At 41.5% G+C, this 20688-nt stretch overlaps 1 long non-coding RNA gene across 1 annotated transcript; it reads left to right on the top strand.

Annotated features, from left to right (window-relative positions):
• Positions 1 to 11867: 11867 nt before the first annotated feature.
• LOC121970650 lies at positions 11868 to 16084 on the top strand. Its single transcript, XR_006108996.1, has 2 exons — positions 11868 to 12187; positions 15816 to 16084. It is a non-coding gene; the product is annotated as an uncharacterized LOC121970650 (long non-coding RNA).
• Positions 16085 to 20688: the final 4604 nt, after the last annotated feature.

Raw genomic sequence — 20688 nt, 5'->3', positions numbered from 1 at the left:
TCCCACAGCTCCTTGGCACTTGAGAATGGGCTGGCGCGATTCAGCTCCTTATTCGTTAAGCCACACTGAATTGTATACGTTGCTTTTGCGTTTGCTTCTACCTTTTTGATAAGGTTCGCGTCCCAGTTCTCGTACGGTAGTGGCTTGCCGGCACCGTTAGTTGGCAGTTGAAGCCCGGTTTTGACGATCATCCAGACTTCAAAGTGAGTCTAGAGATACGCCTCCATCCGACCCTTCCAATCTCCAAAATCATCTCCGGAGAAGAGCGGTGGGCGAGCAGTGTTGTAGCCTTCTTGATGGGTCATCTTAGAAAGACAATCTCACAAAATAAACACAATAAAACTTGTTCCAAGACTTAGTCTTGGATTAGTAGTGCGGGAGAGAAATAAAAATAGTAATTCAGGAATTTTGAGAAAAAATAATAAAATATCATTAAAATATTATTAAAAAAAATATTACTACAAAATTTTGAAAATGCAATATTTCGCTAATTCCAACCAATGGTGAAAAGATGAAAATTAATTTTTCAAAAACAGTTTTGGAGGGAAAAAATGAAAGGCGTAAGCTTATATTTTTAACCTATATAAACAACAAAGCCACGAAAAATGCTTGAATGGTGGTTGCACCAATTCAAAGCGACCCCGCTCTGATACCAATTGTTGGATTGAGACGCGCTAGAGGGGGGTGAATAGTGCTCGCGGCTAATTCGTTTGATTCGTAAAACACTCGAGTAATTAAAACGCAGCGGAAAATAAGAAAGCAAGCACACAGAGACAGGAGGATTTACTTCGTTCGGAGCCTTGATCGACTCCTACTCGAAGGCCCGCGATCCTTGATCGCTTTCCGTGGGCAACAACTATAAGCTCGTAAAAACTATTACAAACTAATTACAATTCAAAGCAGTAAAAAGATTATACCGACAACAAAGGACTAAATCTGAAGCTCTGGGTTGTCGGGGTGTCGTTGCAGCACTTCGGGATCGTCTCGTACGCAGCTCTTCACAGAAGAAAGATTAGAATTTGTCATGTTCTTTGGCTGCTCCCTTGACCCTCTTTTTATATGACATTCCAGGCGCCTGGATCCCTTCCGGGCGCCTGGAGTGTGACGTGGCCAACCAACCAGGATGCTCTACGTGGCGAAGTCGCGGCAGAGATAAAACTTGGTCCCGGGCGCCCGGACCTGTTCCGGGCGCCTGGACCTCCGGGCACCCGGATCCATCCCGGGCGCTCGGACGACCTTTTTCCAGCAGGTTCCTCTCCTGCAAAACAAGATTAGTCCGAGAAAATACCCTGCAAGACAGTGTTAGAATCTGATAAAACATAGTAAAGAAGAACTGACAGTCTTCGGACCGTCCGAGTCTGACTTCGGATTCCCAACCGGAAACCCTAGGTCGACCCGACGCCTACTGTTCCCTCTACGGGGAACGCGTCCTCACCTACTCCCCTCAGGAGAGATTACCTGATGCCAGTCCGGTCCTCCAGACCAACTGGACTTTCCGCCTAGTGTTACCACCCCCTAGGACCTAGGGTTACCGCCCCCTAGGATTTTTCTCCACCTAGGGTTGCCACCCCCTAGGACCTAAGGTTGCCGCCCCTTAGGGTTTTCCTTCACCTAGGGTTACCGCCCCCTAGGACCTAAGGTTGTCGCCCCTTAGGGTTTTCCCTCACCTAGGGTTACCGCCCCCTAGGACCTAAGGTTGACACCCCTTAGGGTTTTCTCTCACCTAGGTTACCGCCCCCTAGGACCTAAGGTTACCACCCCTTAGGATTTTCCCTTTGCCTAACCGCAGCTAGGACTTTTCTGAAACACTTATTCAACATGTTAGATCATCACAAACCTTAACTTTGAATCCTTTGCCATTATCAAAACTTAGGTTCGATCGTCGGATGCTTCCCGCACCAACAGAAGTGCCCTCTCTTATTTCCTTAAGAACAATCTTACTCGTGGGCTTGTGGTTCATTACATAATTCTCTTCTAAAAATTGGGCATTGATGCCAACAATGACCTTCTGATCTTTAGGACTATAAAACAAACCACCTTTTGTTCCTCTAGGATATCCCACGAACAAGCGAACTTCTGTACATGATTCCAACTTATCAGCGCCTCCCTTCAGCACATGTGCTGGACTACCCCAAATCCGAATGTGTTTCAAACTAGGCTTACGTCCATTCCACAATTCTGTGGGAGTAGAGGGTACTGACTTAGAAGGTACCAAGTTTAGAATGTACGTCGCCGTTTCCAGAGCATATCCCCAAAACGAATTTGGTAATTCTGAATAACTCATCATTGATCTAAGTATTTCCATAAGAGTCCTATTCTTTCATTTCATCACACCATTCTGTTGGGGTGTACCAGGTGCAGACAATTGGGATTGAATCCCGACCTCTGATAAGTAACTCCTAAACTCTCCTAAGAGGTACTCTCCACCATGATCAGACCGTAGTGTCTTCATACTTTTACCATGACGTTTCTCCACATCAACCTTGTACTCTTTGAACTTATCAAAGCACTCAGACTTGCGGCGCATCAAGTAAATGTATCCATATCTTGAATAGTCATCTATAAAAGAGATAAAATATTCAAAACCACCTCTTCCTTGGATAGTCATAGGCCCACACAAATCAGAATGAACCAATTCCAACACTTCTTTGACTCTATATCCCTTTGCCTTAAAAGATCTCTTGGTCATTTTTCCTTCCAAGCAAGACTCGCAGGTCGGAAAGTTTTCCACTACCAATGAACCCAAAGGTCCATCGACTATTAACCTTTGAATCCTACTCAAGTTAATATGACCTAACCTTAGATGCCAAAGATATGTTTGGTTCATTTTCGAAGGTTGCTTTCTCTTATTAGAATTAGAAGATGTGTTATTAATTTCCATTTGTTGCATCGTGGAAGTTATTGGATTAAGAGTATACAAATTATCAACCAACGCACCAGAACAGATAACCAGCCTATTTTTCTTGACAACTACTTTGTCATCAAAAGAAATAGAATATCCATCCATAAATAATTTAGAAACTGAAATCAAGTTCTTTCTAAAACATGGTACGTAATGATAATTTTTCAAAATCAAAGTTTTATTCCTATCAAAAGATAAATAAACATCTCCCACTGCAACAACCACCACTCTCGTAGCATTGCCTATGTAGATGGTGATTTCCCCTTCATGTAATCGTCGGGTTTCCTAGAACCCCTGCAATGAATTACATACATGATCAGTGTCTCCCGTATCTACACACCAGGTACCGGTAGATAATACCGCTAAACATGTTTCAACAACTAATGAATAAGATATACCTTTATTGTTCTCCTGCCTGGCAGCCTGATTCTGGTGTTCGAAGAGTTCCTTGAGATTGAGCATCATGTCATAGGCAGTGGGTAGGGTCTGATGCTGATGTTGCAGCACATTTGACATAGAAGTCAAAATGTAACACCGCGCCATCTCATCTTCCTTGACCCATTTCCTATGTCTCTCTATCTCCTCTTCACTAGAATCCTTATCAGGCATCCTAGGACAGACCTCAAGAAGTACGAACTTGTATTCTTCAGCAGTTAAGACAATGTCCAAGTTTCATTTTCAATCAATATAATTTGGACCAGTAACTTTATTTTCTTTTAAAATAACAACAAGAGGATTGAAAGCCATTTTGAAATCTTGAGAATCACAAAATAAAGTATTTGGTCAAAACTTTAGAATTTAAAATAATATAGATTCCTCAAACAATATAATTTAAATTTACCAACACCTCAAAACATCATGAATTTCGTATGCCACGATAGTGTGGACGTATACTAATTCAAACATTTGTAAGAGGATGTTTTACCCATTAATTTTATTATCTTGTCAACCTAACTTTATGACAAATAAAATTAATAGTTGGTTTATCTTCAGTCAGACAAATAATAGCAATGACTCCGATGGGGAGGATACTATTAAATGATCCTAAGTGTATACCATTACTTGATACTTAGTCCATTAATTAGGATTGTGCCCCTTCAGATGGAGAAGATCACACATACCTAAATAATTTCCTATAATCATCCATAAAGGAAGTTTGATCTAGTGATTCGTAAACAAACTCATCCGATATGGAGGAAGGCACTTAAAGCCAACGCGTAAGTTTGAATGCATCACTTACAAACTAGTAATGGAGACCATGAAATTTATTTAAATAATCCCTCTCCACTTAGTTATTTAAATTGAGGAATTTTAATCATGCACGCACATCACAGCACACACATCACAACACATAAAAATAACATATAAAGGCAATAAATATAAAAATAAAATTTTCAACTATTATGGCCTCATCCAACGCTGTCCTCTAATATGCCGCCAATGGATCAAGCCGTCGCATCTATCTTGCTTCCTTCTTCGCCGCGCCTCTAGTCCTCAAAATAGCACCACGCATAGCAAGGATACAAGGCGCAACAAAATTTTTTTTTACATTTATCAATCCTATATTCCATAAAGAAATTTACATGTAATCTAGATCGAACAGAATGTAAAAAAAAAAAATAATACAATGACCAACTGTATTTAATTATTACAATCATGCACACAAAATAACCTCGACATGCCCGATGGTTCAAATCATACACAACACACAAAAAGCCATAATAGTTGGATCTAGGACGCCTGCAACCACAGAGTTAATCTTTCTTGCACATCCTACTATTATCCTGCCTAAACTTGTATATAAGCAGTGCATAATTTAATAGAAAACCAATCACACAACCAAGAAACTCGCTTTGATACCACTTGAAGACGCTGGAATTCTATTCTGTTTAAATTTTCCTATACAAAAATTGTAGAAGAACAGAACTTTTCCTAGCAATCTGCATGTTCGATCAAACATGTGTTTGATCAATCAAGCAAGTTGTTGAATGATCAAAGCACACCTTGATCGAAGTACAAGATCGCTGTCCTCTTGTGTTGGTATTCAAAATCGATACAAAGAAAACAAAACCAATTGTGCAGCAGAATTAAAGAACTAGTTGCACCTTTTCTTTGTAGCTAAAGACCTCTTGATCTTCTGCCGTATTCCTCTCCTCTTCTTGGACGTCATGTGGGTGACGATCTACCAAGACAACACCACCCTCCTTCTCTTCTCGATTTCCAAACCGTTGGCTACAAAAGGAGGCTCTAGGATGGGGTACCTTCTAATCTTCTTCCTCTTCTTCAAGCCGCCGACCACCAATGGATTGCTAGGAAGGGGCGTTGGCCCTAGCTAGGAGAGGAAAGGGGGCGCCGAACCTAAGCAAGGAGAGGAGGGGGGGGGGGGTGACCCTTGCAAAGTGAGGAGGGGCGACCCTAGCAAGGTGAGGAGGGGCGCCAACCACAAGGAGAGAAGAGGATTGTGGAGAATTAGAAAATTAGGTTTTAGGAGCTACCACCTACTCCTTTTTATAGGCTTGCCGTCGGTTACAAAGAAAGAAAAATAACAGAATTTTGTTTAGAAAAAATCTCTCTTTCTATAACCGAATTCTATTTAGAAAAAATCTCTCTTTCTATAACCAAGTTAAACCAAACCAAGTTAAGTTAAAACAAACCAAGTTAAGTTAAACTAAACCAAGTTAAACCAAACCCAGTTAAACCAACCAAGTAAAGTTAAACCAAAACAAGTTAAGTTAAACTAAACCAAGTTAAACCAAACCCAGTTAAACTAAACCAAGTTATGGATGGATGGATGAGAGACTTTATATAGAGGCTACTATAGGGACCTAGAGGAGGAATTGGTTTAGGCCTCCTGATGGGCTTGGGCTTCCTATATTCAGACCGAACACCCAACCCAAGTCCATCAATAATAAGTCATACCACTAAAGGGTTATTATTGAACTACCGCACCAATCTCATATTACAATATGGGTTCCTTCTTATCATGAGTGCATTAATCTCCTCGTGTTTAAGATATCGTATGACCGTTAATTAATTGAGTTATTGACAACCCAATTAATTAACATTTGATTCCAAGAGTAGTACCACTCAACTTTATTATCATGCCGGATGATCCTGTCTGAGAAGCTGGACATGACGGAGATCTGGAAGAAAGAAACCCACTGTGCTGATGAAGAATAATGTCCGCAGAATACCGATCCGAAAAATCCAAAGCGGATCGGGAAAAAATAGAGTCACCAGAGGTTTTCCTCGCACGAAGACCCGATGACGAAGAAGAAATCCAAATCTGAAGAGAAGAAACCCAGATCCGAAGCTTCCCAGGCTTCCTGCACACAAAAGACCAACCAACGCTATCGTCAGTGACCTAAGACCGGGGTGGGAATCCCTGGCTAGGCCCTCCGACGCTCAAGTCAGTGATCTTTTCTCCGTGTGGAAGAAGGAAGAAGAAGATGAACAGTAGTTGAGAAAATTAGGGTTATGAGTGTGTACGATGATGTCAAATTACCTTGCCAACGGAGAGGATTCCCCTTTTTATACCACTTCATATAACCTCCGTAGTCATGAAGTGGACCCCGGTTTGTTAGAGTTTGTTATGAGATGACATCAGCTATGTACTTGAGGTAAATATCTTTTAAGGAATCTTTTTTGTACCCCAGATGTACCTTCTTTGTCATTTAGTACCTGCAAAATAATATAAAAACACATTTCCCGCCAAAAAATATATAACACCTGTCATAGAGTCATGTATTGTGGATATCTTTATTAATTATCTTATTTGAAATATTTATCTCTATTCTTCCTCATGAGGCTTATGTCTGCGCCCTTCTATGTTATTTATACTACCTATCAATAAGCCATATTTTATCAGATATTTTTTCTAAGGTGTTGGTCGACCTGGCTGATATTAACCTTCTTTCTTCAGGGCCTGTCGCAATCGATACTATTCTACATGCTTTCAAAAGTATCTCCCGGCCAATATCAGCCTTACACCTTATGTCCCGGCCGATATTAGCCTACCTCCTTTAAGGTATATAGATCTTCCTCCTGGGAAGTATATTTCGGTCGATATATAGACTTACCTCTTATTGAGGTATGTCCCAGCCGATATTAGCCTTCCTCCTTTGAGGTATATTAATCTTCCTCCTGGGAAGTATATTTCGGTCGATATATAGACTTACCTCTTATGTCCCGACCGATATTAGTCTACCTCCTTTGAGGTATATGGATCTTCCTCCTGGGAAGTATATTTTGTTGGTGCAGCGGAGACGGGCAAGAGGGGGGGGGGTGAATTGCTGAAAACAAAAACAAACTATACCCTCCTCAGATTTCAACTCAGAATTTAAATCAGCAATAAAATAACAACTAAATTAAGGAGACAGAAAAAGAAACAGAAACAGAAACAGAAACATAATTTAAGCTGGTTACAACCAAGGAGGTTATTAATCCAGGGCGATGAAAAGCTCTACTATCAGAATCTCCTTTACTGTAGGCGGAGAAGCCTTTTTACACTTAGAACGCTCACTTAGTTGCTAGGAATTGAGTACAGATTGATTGCTTGAGTTGTTTCTAAATTCCTAGCTCCAGGGGCCTTTATATAGCTCCTGGAAAGTCTATCCCGAGGGTCCAAGGCGCCTCCAACAAGGTTCAAGGCGCCTCCAGCTCGGTCAGCGGATAAAACTTCATCCGCAACGCAAACGGACAAAATCTGACCTGTTGAAGGCGCCTTCAATAGGGTTGAAGACGCCTTCATGATGGAGGCGCCTCCAAGCTGGCAGCTCCATTTTTCAGCTTGGTTTCTTCAGCTTCCGATGCTCCGTTCTTTTGGGTGATTGCGGCCAACCGAAATAGGGCTCACCCGAACCCAATTCCCGGCCTTCTCCTTGAGCAGCCTTCCGTCCCGGCTTCACGTCCCTCGAACACTGCGCACGCTCTTCACGCCCATCGGAGTACTCTTCCGCAGCTCTCTCGTCCTTCGGACGCACCGAGCCCGTCGGCTTCCTTCTCGTGCCGTCCTTCTTGCTAGCTGCGTCTTCCGCTCGACTTCCTGTGCTCCTAAGCTCCTGCACACTCAGACACAGGGATCAAACACAGCAGGACCTAACCAACTTGGTTGATCACATCAAAACTACCACGGGGTCCAACAATCTCCCCCTTTTTGATGTGCATCAACCCAAGTTCAAGTTAGGGTTAAAAATTGACATAAACAATAATTTTAAAGAAAAAATTACTAAACTAACAAGTTAAGTATAATTTTTTTTCAATTAGTAAAATTACAACACTTTTTTTTTAATTAAGTTTTCTCTAACTTCTCCTAAACTTGTACTTTTTTCTTTCCCTTTGATCACAGCAAAAATGAGGTCTTAAGAATTTTCAAGTAAGATTGAAGTTTTTGAAAATTTTCTAAGTTTAAAAATAAATTTTTGAAAAAATTGCTAAGTTAAAAATGAATTTTTTTAAAATTGATCCGTCAAGAACTTGCTTGATTGATCAAACACATGTCTGATCGAACATGTGGGTTGCTGGGAAAAGTTCTATACTTGTACTATTTTGTACAGGGGAACTTGAAACAGAACGAAATTCTAAACACTTTCAGAAAGCTCACTATCAAATCTCCTTATGGCGGAGAAGCCTCTTATAGTAGTTAAAGCACTAGATTACAAAGTTAAATAGAAAGGAGATAATTTACAAATGTTGTGTTTAGCTAGTGAGATCAGGGCTGTATTTATAGCCCTAATCTGGACGTTTGGAAGGGTTCCGGGGGCCTGGGCATGGATAAAACTTTATCCACGTCGCAATGGATAGCAACAACTGGTGTTTTGATAAGATTTCTAGTCTGGACTCCTGGACCAAGTCCAGACACCCAGATCTCGCTAAACCAGACCTCGACCAGAGTGGAAGCACGGGGCACCCTGTCTCGGGGGTCCATGCGCCCAGACCAGAGTCAACTCTGTGTTGACTTTTAGTGTAAAATACGGCAACAAATAATAGTTAAATAATAAGGTTTAATAGACGAAAAACCTTAACGAAATTTTTAGAAATTTGTAGAAATTTTCTGGGATTTAATTGGAGCTCGTATGATGTATTTTGAGGGGATAAAATTATAGGCTTTGGAAAAGGTCCGTTTGAAATCCCAATTAAATTGGGAGTTGATTAATTAAATTAACCTAAAGTTAGTTTATTAAACCCTAGGTTTAATTATATAAATATAACTTCTCCTTTCTCCTCCCTAATTTCCCTCGCCGAACTCCCCTAAGGCCCTGCCTCGCGACGCGCCTCCTTCCTCTCTTCTTGTGAGCCACCGCACCCTAACCGGCGATTCCCTTCCCCTTCTCAAGTTTTCGGACGCCGCCGATCTCCTCCTCACGCGAGCGAGCCACAGCCACCGGCCTCTCCTTCTCTCTCGAGTCACAGTCGCAGCCTCACCGCACGCTAGCACCACAGCGCCGCCCTTCTTGTGCCCTAACGCCGGCCATCATGTGCTCCGATCGGGAGACACTGGTATCTGGTGGTGTTGGTTGTCGCCTGAGGCCTTGATCCAGCCGACCATTGCTGCCCCTTCCTCCCGATCCATCGCCGACAGCCGACCCTTCCTCAGCCCTAGCTGATCCGGTGAGTATTTCCTTTATTTTGGTATGTGATTTCTAAGGTAAGGGGTAGGATAGGTTTTAATTGAAGATGTTTTTATGTTCTTGTATAGGGTCGGTTTGTTGTTTTTGTTCTTGACTAATCTTTGGATGATGCATGCCTGGATTGGATTTGGGTGTTTGAGAGTGAATTTGGTGTTCGGAAGGTTTCTGCTCGATGGTTTGAATTCGGGATAGAGGTCTAGGTGGTCTCTGTTGGTTGAGATGATGTTTGCTTTTCTGTTGCTTTCGGGATGGTAGTCTGATATTGGTAGCCTAGGATCGAGGGAAGATGCTGTTGCTCCTCTTCATGGCTTCCTGAATTTCTGTACATGTTTGGGTAGATTAAGCTTTAAACGGTTGGTGATTTCGTTCCTTTGGTAGCTTCCAAATTCTCGATAAATTATGTGGTGGATTTATTTCGATGGTTGGTGTTTTATTTCTCCCTAATCCTTCCATGAATTTTCGGCATGTTAGTTGATAGGTTTGGCTTCAATGAATAAATCATGATGATTGTAGTTCTTGACCTGTAGAGTTTTTGGAATTCTTTGTACAGTTCTGGTGGAATGGATTTGATCGATACTTGTCTAGATTCTTTCTTTTGTTTCCGGAAGTTAGGGACATTGCTTATTAAGAGTTTGGGTTTATTTTCTGATAGTATTGCCTGAAATTAGCTGTGGGATCATTCTTGGGTCAGGGTTGAAGGGTAGATGAATTTTATGCTACATGTTAGTTTTTTTTGATTCACCAATAGTTTCCCGTAGGACAAGTTAGAACGGTTAGGTTTGGGTTTTGCTAGTTGTGGTTTATACAATTAGTTAAACTATACATTATGTGATTTACAGGACTATAATTCGAGACGAGCACTTCGACGTGGAGATTGTTTAGCTCGGTCTACATATAAGGCGGGTACTTCTTGCTTTGTTTTCTTTTAGTTCTTTGAACTTAGTGCATGAATTATTTTTGGATAAAGATTGTTACCTTGACTCCACTCTTATTTTCTTGTGCTTGATACTTCCACTCAAATCTTTGAGTTATTCGTTTCCATATCTATACAGTCTCTTGTTGTTGTCCATGATCAGTAGCAGATACTAGATATCATATTTGTATGCTTTGACTGTTGTTTATTCATGTACTATATTGAGCATGTTGGCTTCATGTAGCATACCTGTTTCTGCTTATATATATATGATGACTGTTGCATTGTTCGCATCATGTCATTGCATGCATGCCGCACCCTCGGCCACTTGTGAGAGTGGTAGCTGGAGTTGATGCCGCTTGTCCTGTCATGCCGCACTCGGCCACTTGTGTGAGTGGTAGCTGGAGTACGAGCAGCAGGGACCCCATCGCAGATGTAGCTAGTTAGCTACTATGCAACTGTCCCCTCGGCCACTTGTGTGAGTGGTAGCTGGAGTGGTGTACAGTCTGTCACTGACCCGGCCTCTCGACCATACAGGGGTCATGGTGCAGAGAGGTGGGCGGGAGTGACCATCCGTGCATACGCTGTTATTATGATATTTGCTTTGGCTGCGGCTGTCTATATATGCTGTTATTGCTTATTTACTGCTGTCGTTCACATATGCTGATATGCTTACTTGTGTTGAGATATATTCTCATTGTAAATGTTTAGTCATTGGATATTTGTATATACCTTGCTTATCACCTCTATAGTTATGAGCAGTACTGTAGCAGATTAGTATCAGTTCTGACCAACTATACCTAGCCTAGGATATAGTTTCAGGTATGAGCATTTATTTTGGTTCTATTGTAGTATCTGCTATTCTTTTACGAGACTGTATACTGTTGACACTCTCTACTTACATGTTATGTTCATGCACTATCCTTTTCTTACCCGCTGAGTTCCAATACTCACCACCCCGTAAAATGGTTTTCTTTCGCCAGGTAACAGATAGATGAGTCATGGATGCTTGGAGAAATGTCGGCTGCCAGTCCTGGATCTCACGTCACACTCGAGGATAGTTTCTTTTGGGTCTTGTCACTGTTTGGATGTATATTAGTTTTGCGTATTTTGGTTTTGAACAAGTCAATGTGTTTTTAGAGTCTAGTCTGGGGGTTGTAGGTAATTTAGTTAGTAACTTTGTCGGTCATACATTTGTTTTCTTTTGTGATTTCCGCTGCGTTTACATCCAGCCGTGTAGGCTGAGTATTTATCGTTCTGTCTTCCGCTGTGTGTGTTTCTATTTTGTTCCAGCCGTTTAGGCTGATGGTTATAGATGGTGGTTATGTGTTATTTCATTTTGTCCAGCCGAGTAGGCTGAGTATATCAAACTGCGTGTTATGTTGTTTCTATTTGTGCATATATTCCAGCCGAGTGTGGCTGATGTATATTTTGTATGTAGTAATGTTTCAGATTGTCGCCTGTACAGGGGAGATGCTGTCGAAATTTCTTCGGACAGGGACTTCTTTGGGGCGTGACAATTTAGTGGTATCAGAGCCAAGTTTCGATGCTTGTTTTTCGTGTACTGAATTTTTGATTTAATCTGATACCAATTTAGTGGTATCAGAGCGAAGTTTTACGATGCCTATTTTTGGGGTTTCGATTTTTTTTTTTGGTTTTCCCTTTGTAAATTGATTCCTTGATGTGACTCTCGAGTTGTGGGACCAGGCAGCGGCAGTATATCTCCGAGCTATAGGAAATAAGGTATATTTCTATTGTGGTTATACCTTTTGTATTCACTATCTTATTTAGTTTGCTATTAGACCAGTTGTTTCTATACTTGTCTCTTGGGTACTCATTGATTTGGTTTTGCATGGTGACATTTAGCCTTGTTCATAATCTTGGTCAAGGTCTGAAGTGGTCTTGTTATCTAGAATTTAGGACTTCACCTAGTGATACTTGTCATTCTGGCAATTGAGTTTCGTCAAGGATGTCAAGAACAAAATACACTTAGAGAGGTCTGCACTTAGAAGTACTTGTAGTTGTTGATTCACATAAAGAGTTAACCATAAGTTTTATATTTTCCGATGGAGCTAAAAGTTATAGGTTGGAAATTGTAGAGGGCTCTTCATAGACCTTTCATGACTGAGTTTTCGTTGCATGTACTGTGACTTTGGGTGTGAATTGGTTTTACTAGTAAAACCATCAAAAGACATAAGTTAATCAGAGCTTAGCATCTTAGTGCCACTCATAGCATAGGTATGCTTGGTGGAGAAGATTAAGAGCATTAAATAATTTGACCTTCACCTTCATGTTATAATTAAATAGATGAAGCATGGTTTGAGACCAGTGTTCACCTGAGATACAAATGACTATGACTTTAAGGAAAGTCGTTGATTTTTGAGTCAAATCGGGTTAATAATAGCACATTATTCACACGTCACAGTACACCCACACAATACTCAAACGTTTTGAGGTTCTATGAGGTTATGTGGGTGGTAAAACATAAAGAGAGATATAGCAAATCTTATGGTTAAGTACTTTGTTAACAGGTCAAAAGCAAGCATCATAGATTTGGTGCCTTCAGAGCATTCCTTCTCAACAGAAGTGAGAATATACAGTCAGTATTTTTGCATAAGAACTTTTCAAGCGTATGGAATGCATAATTTGATTTAGATCATAATGGTTGATTTTGATCTCAGTTGGCGGGACAATAGTATGAGAGTAGTGGAAGCAGGGTGAACTCATAACCCACAGAGTCATCTCTTACAGTTGGAAATTTGATCATGATTTATAAGGGGACCTTAATCCCTCACGGTTGGAGACTTGTTCATTATACTTGGATGGAGTGGTATATGAGTAGGTTGTTAGGTTATTACCCTTAGATGAGGATGCCTGAGTTAGTAATAAATTTGGGGACCAAATTTTTTATTAGTGGGGGAGAATGTAAAATACGGCAACAAATAATAGTTAAATAATAAGGTTTAATAGACGAAAAACCTTAACGAAATTTTTAGAAATTTGTAGAAATTTTCTGGGATTTAATTGGAGCTCGTATGATGTATTTTGAGGGGATAAAATTATAGGCTTTGGAAAAGGTCCGTTTGAAATCCCAATTAAATTGGGAGTTGATTAATTAAATTAACCTAAAGTTAGTTTATTAAACCCTAGGTTTAATTATATAAATATAACTTCTCCTTTCTCCTCCCTAATTTCCCTCGCCGAACTCCCCTAAGGCCCTGCCTCGCGACGCGCCTCCTTCCTCTCTTCTTGTGAGCCACCGCACCCTAACCGGCGATTCCCTTCCCCTTCTCAAGTTTTCGGACGCCGCCGATCTCCTCCTCACGCGAGCGAGCCACAGCCACCGGCCTCTCCTTCTCTCTCGAGTCACAGTCGCAGCCTCACCGCACGCTAGCACCACAGCGCCGCCCTTCTTGTGCCCTAACGCCGGCCATCATGTGCTCCGATCGGGAGACACTGGTATCTGGTGGTGTTGGTTGTCGCCTGAGGCCTTGATCCAGCCGACCATTGCTGCCCCTTCCTCCCGATCCATCGCCGACAGCCGACCCTTCCTCAGCCCTAGCTGATCCGGTGAGTATTTCCTTTATTTTGGTATGTGATTTCTAAGGTAAGGGGTAGGATAGGTTTTAATTGAAGATGTTTTTATGTTCTTGTATAGGGTCGGTTTGTTGTTTTTGTTCTTGACTAATCTTTGGATGATGCATGCCTGGATTGGATTTGGGTGTTTGAGAGTGAATTTGGTGTTCGGAAGGTTTCTGCTCGATGGTTTGAATTCGGGATAGAGGTCTAGGTGGTCTCTGTTGGTTGAGATGATGTTTGCTTTTCTGTTGCTTTCGGGATGGTAGTCTGATATTGGTAGCCTAGGATCGAGGGAAGATGCTGTTGCTCCTCTTCATGGCTTCCTGAATTTCTGTACATGTTTGGGTAGATTAAGCTTTAAACGGTTGGTGATTTCGTTCCTTTGGTAGCTTCCAAATTCTCGATAAATTATGTGGTGGATTTATTTCGATGGTTGGTGTTTTATTTCTCCCTAATCCTTCCATGAATTTTCGGCATGTTAGTTGATAGGTTTGGCTTCAATGAATAAATCATGATGATTGTAGTTCTTGACCTGTAGAGTTTTTGGAATTCTTTGTACAGTTCTGGTGGAATGGATTTGATCGATACTTGTCTAGATTCTTTCTTTTGTTTCCGGAAGTTAGGGACATTGCTTATTAAGAGTTTGGGTTTATTTTCTGATAGTATTGCCTGAAATTAGCTGTGGGATCATTCTTGGGTCAGGGTTGAAGGGTAGATGAATTTTATGCTACATGTTAGTTTTTTTTGATTCACCAATAGTTTCCCGTAGGACAAGTTAGAACGGTTAGGTTTGGGTTTTGCTAGTTGTGGTTTATACAATTAGTTAAACTATACATTATGTGATTTACAGGACTATAATTCGAGACGAGCACTTCGACGTGGAGATTGTTTAGCTCGGTCTACATATAAGGCGGGTACTTCTTGCTTTGTTTTCTTTTAGTTCTTTGAACTTAGTGCATGAATTATTTTTGGATAAAGATTGTTACCTTGACTCCACTCTTATTTTCTTGTGCTTGATACTTCCACTCAAATCTTTGAGTTATTCGTTTCCATATCTATACAGTCTCTTGTTGTTGTCCATGATCGATGCAGATACTAGATATCATCATTCTTTAGAGTCTTTATTGTCACTTACATTTAGTGTACGCTTATATATATATATATATATATATATATATATATATATATATAAACTCAAATGCAGTCTCAAGAACTCATGCAACAAATTGAAATCCCAACATTAAGAACATGATTGTCACTCAACATTTAGAGTGAGTCAAAGATGCAATGAGCAGAGAATTTAAGCTGAACATAAAAGGACTACATAATTGCATTGCAGAGACACTACAAAATGGTGCAGAGAGGTGGGCGGGAGTGACCATCCGTGCATACGCTGTTATTATGATATTTGCTTTGGCTGCGGCTGTCTATATATGCTGTTATTGCTTATTTACTGCTGTCGTTCACATATGCTGATATGCTTACTTGTGTTGAGATATATTCTCATTGTAAATGTTTAGTCATTGGATATTTGTATATACCTTGCTTATCACCTCTATAGTTATGAGCAGTACTGTAGCAGATTAGTATCAGTTCTGACCAACTATACCTAGCCTAGGATATAGTTTCAGGTATGAGCATTTATTTTGGTTCTATTGTAGTATCTGCTATTCTTTTACGAGACTGTATACTGTTGACACTCTCTACTTACATGTTATGTTCATGCACTATCCTTTTCTTACCCGCTGAGTTCCAATACTCACCACCCCGTAAAATGGTTTTCTTTCGCCAGGTAACAGATAGATGAGTCATGGATGCTTGGAGAAATGTCGGCTGCCAGTCCTGGATCTCACGTCACACTCGAGGATAGTTTCTTTTGGGTCTTGTCACTGTTTGGATGTATATTAGTTTTGCGTATTTTGGTTTTGAACAAGTCGATGTGTTTTTAGAGTCTAGTCTGGGGGTTGTAGGTAATTTAGTTAGTAACTTTGTCGGTCATACATTTGTTTTCTTTTGTGATTTCCGCTGCGTTTACATCCAGCCGTGTAGGCTGAGTATTTATCGTTCTGTCTTCCGCTGTGTGTGTTTCTATTTTGTTCCAGCCGTTTAGGCTGATGGTTATAGATGGTGGTTATGTGTTATTTCATTTTGTCCAGCCGAGTAGGCTGAGTATATCAAACTGCGTGTTATGTTGTTTCTATTTGTGCATATATTCCAGCCGAGTGTGGCTGATGTATATTTTGTATGTAGTAATGTTTCAGATTGTCGCCTGTACAGGGGAGATGCTGTCGAAATTTCTTCGGACAGGGACTTCTTTGGGGCGTGACATTTAGTCTGGGTCTTCCGCTTCAGTTCTGTTCGCTTGAGTGATTTCGGCAATCCAGAATAGGGCTCACCCGAACCCATTTTTTGGTCTTCTCGAGCAACCTTCTGCTTCGACTTCTCATTCCTCGGAACTGTCGCACATTTCCTTTTCATCTGCCAGCGTACTCTTTTGCAGTGCCTCATCCCTCGGATGCACCGATTCCGTCAGCTATCTCCCATACCATCCTTCTTGCTAGCTGCGTCTTTCGTTCGACTTCTTGCGCTTCTAAGTTCATGCACACTTAGATACAAGGATTAAACCACAATAGAACATAACTTGACTTGGTTGATCATATCAAAACTGTTGGGAATCGGTGGCCGGCTAGAAGGGTATTGAATAGACATTGCCCCCAAATTGCTTTCCTATGTATTCGTTAGCATAGCGGAATACAAAGAATACAAATACGAATATAAAAGATAATCTAAATACAAGAAGAAACAAGCAACCACTACACGTCGTTTAATGTGGTTCAGAGATAAAGCTCCTACTCTACGACTGTCCATAAGGTGGACGATCCCTATCCGTCAGTGGATGACTCCTTGGCAAACTTCGACTAACTCACGTAGCTCCTTGTGGGTGGAGAAACCTCACCACAACTCTCACAAGAACACTTGAGAAGCTAGGGCACTGGCAGACTACTAATAGGGGTTAACCATCTCTATTTCATCAACCAAGGCCAGCCACCAAAGCCTTGGTTATATAGCTCATGGGTTGGAAAACCCTACCTACCAGTCGATTGGTGAAAGTGCCAGTCGACTACCCTCTATGGAATTTTGACCATTACAATCTAACCCCTCAATACCATTCGACTGGTGGTTCTACTAGTCGACTGCTCCACATTGGCCGAGCGAACATAATGCTTCTGTTCACTCCCAGTCGACTGCATTAGTCTTCTGATGAAAGTACCAGTCAACTGGTACCCTGAGTATAAACTCTCAGTACTCAGAGCCTCACCCTCACGACACACTTGACTCTTCCTTGCAGTCTTGATCTCTTGTCTTTAAGTCTACTTCCTTTGTCTCTCGTCCCTCAGATGCATTCAAGCCCCCGGCTGTCCTAATATCATCCTTCGTGTATGCTCGAAGTACGCTTCCCTCAGTTCTTGTCTTTGCTGCCTTGTCCATGGTGCCTCAGATGCTCCATCCTTACCGGATCTGAAGCCATCAAGTTAAGTCATATGTGTATCCTGTAAACCTACACACTCACATACATATATCAAATACAAGGATAAACCTAACTTAAACCCTTTGCCCAAACCATCAACACCCATGGTCACATAGGACCCTCAATATTGCATCCATTAAAAATCTCCATGGGGTACTTACAATATGTTCTAATATTTTTGATAAGACAAGTAAGTTGCTATTGTCCGTGTGGTGTCGGCTTGCAAAGTAGGCTTAAAATGCCCTGCCAGTAGGATTTTTCTTGCCGACGATCGGCCGCTCGGATGACTTCCACAAGAGCCTCGGTGAACTTCTTGTAAGATGTATTGAATGTCCTTCTATCTGACACACTTGAGCAGAGGTCTTGAGAAGCTCTCTTACATAGGTGGTGTCCGATTAATGTGAACCGTCTAACCCTCTTTTTTAGTAACTGAGCCTGCTTTCGGTCGACCGACATATTGCCCGATCGGAGAAATCGATCAGAAGCATTCTCTAGTCATTGGAAGCTCCTCTAGTCGGCTTGTCGATGTAAGCTACTAACATCATCTGCTCGATTGGCCTATCTAACAATACCGGAGTTAAGAAACTTGCTAACTTTGCCAGTTCGTCTGCATATTGATTTTTTGCTCGGGGGATCTTTTGAATAATAACTTCTTGAAATTCAGCCTTCAACTTTGCAAATGCCTCCGCATATAACCTGAGCCTTGCATTGCTTATTTCAAAAGTCCCTGAGAGCTGCGGTGCCGCTAATTGAGAGTTTGAGTGGATAAGGACTCATGTAGCTCCTACATGCCTTGCTGCTTGTAGACTAACTATCAACGCTTCGTACTCTTCCTTGTTGTTTGTGGCTCTGTAGTATAGCCGAACAGATAACTGCATTCTATCTCCGTACAGTGATATCAACAGTATGCCCACACCGCTACCTTGCCGAGTGGATGACCCATCTACATAGATCTTCCAAGTTGCTTTTGGATCGACATTTTATACTTCCGTCACAAAATCAGCTAAGGCTTGCGCCTTGATCACCGATCGGGGCTAGTACTGGATGTCAAATTCGCTTAATTCTATGGTCCACTTGATTAGCTGATCGGACACTTCAAGGTTAAGGAGGACCTGCCCTAGAGTACTGTAGTCAACATAATTATTGGATGTGATAAAAAGTAGGGGTGTAATATCTGAGCGGTGAGGACCAGCCCGTACACCAGTTTCTCGAGATAGGTGTAGTGGCACTCAGCATCTTTCAATATATAGCTTAAAAAATACATCGACTGTTGTTCAGTGCCATTCTGCCACACTAATGCTGAGCCAATTGCCCACTCCATGGACGACAGGTACATCTAGAGTGGCTCGCTAGCGATGGGCTTTGCCAATACAGGTAAAGAAGTTAGATAATTCTTGAGCTCCTCCAGCGCCTTATCGCACTCGACGTCCCATTGAAATTTCATCGCTCGACGCAGAACGTTGAAGAAAAGATGACTCTAATCGAACAATTTTTATATGAATCTTAATAGAGCAGTAATTTGTCCAGTCAGCTGCTAACCTTCCTTTAGATTGCGTGGAGGTGGCATGTCCTGGAGCGCTTTAACTTTGCTTGGATTTGCCTCGATCCTCCGCTCAGTCACTATGTAACCGAAGAAGGGTCCGCTGCTTGCTCCAAACAAACACTTATTTGGATTGGGCTTGATTCCATACCTTCTCTGCGTTCGGCAAGTCTCCTCGATATCTAGAAAGAGATCAGCGGCTCGGGAGGATTTTATCAGAATGTCATCGATGTATACCTCCATGTTCAGGTCGATCTGCCTTCTGAATAGCTTGTTCATTAGCCTCTGGTAGGTGGCTCCAATCTTTTTCAATCCGAACGTCATCACATTATAGCAAAAGGTACCATTGGCAGTTATGAAGCTAACCTTCTCTTGATTTTCTTTGGTGAACGACACCGAGTGGTAGCTCTAATATGCATCCAACATGCAAATCAACTCGCAGCCCACCGTCGAGTCTACCATCTAATCAATCCACGACAGCGGGTAGTAATCCTTCAGGCAGACCTTGTTAAATTCCGGAAATCAATGCAGATCCACCATTTATTGTAACACCCGAAAATTCTCAAAACTATTTTAGAAATATTCTACAATTATTCTGGAATTTTTAGATATTTTTCCAGAATTTTTAGAGTAGCAGAAGTAGCAAAAATAAATAGAAAACGAAAATGGCCTAAGCGGGGATTGAACCCGAGACCTATGGCTTAGGGATAATGCTAGTAACCAGTTGAACCCAGCAGGGCCGTGCTGAAAGGAAAGGGAACCAATAAAATTTATATTGGAGTTGGGCGAATTAATTCCTTAATATAAATAGGAAATTAGAAGAGGAGTTATTAGATTTTTATTCGTGACTTCTCCTCCTCACCCTAGCCCTCACGCCGACTCCCCTTCCCTCTCCTTCTCTCGGCACCAACCACAAGAAGAAACCTAGGGTTCCCTTCCTAGGGCTTCAAGGACACCTTCCGGCGACATCTCCGACACGAGGACGTTTCCCCTTCGCGAGAGGAACGCTTAGACGTGAGAAGATCGTCGAAAGGATCGTCTCCTCCGGAAACCTAGCGATTAGAATCGTAAGAAATTACGAATAGGAGGTAAGAAACCCCTCACCTGCAGTATAAGTAGCTTTCGTTTGGTTTTCTATGCATTAGTTTAGTTATATGCAGATTTTTCGACATATAGGGTGTATTTAACCCTCCTCGCAGGTTTAGGGATTTAGTGAGTACCTTTAGATGGGCCGGACACGTCCTTCCCCCTTCAGTTGGAGGTTTAGATGCTGTTGGGTGCCTAAGGGTAGTCTCCCTAATAGAGAGGGGAGTTAAAGCACACTAGGTGTTCGATTAAATGACTAGCTTAGAAAAATGCAACTTAGGCATTTTTGATAGCTCAGAAGATGCAATGGGAGCATTTAAAATAGCTTAGTTAGCCTTACTACAGCTTTCATGGGGCTACGGTCCAATGGGTGGACTCCCACAGTCGCCTCTAGGTTCAAACAACCTAGCACTAGGTTCAGATAACCTAGTAATAGCAAGATAAGTAAATTCAGCTATACCAGTATTTTATTTTCAGTGGCACTGTACAGGATCAGATATCCATTGGGTT

This window comes from Zingiber officinale, chromosome 4A, assembly GCF_018446385.1.
Source record: "Zingiber officinale cultivar Zhangliang chromosome 4A, Zo_v1.1, whole genome shotgun sequence".
Lineage (NCBI taxonomy): Eukaryota > Viridiplantae > Streptophyta > Magnoliopsida > Zingiberales > Zingiberaceae > Zingiber > Zingiber officinale.
The sequence above is the reverse complement of the archived record's forward strand: the minus strand, read 5'-3'. Positions and strand labels throughout refer to the sequence as shown.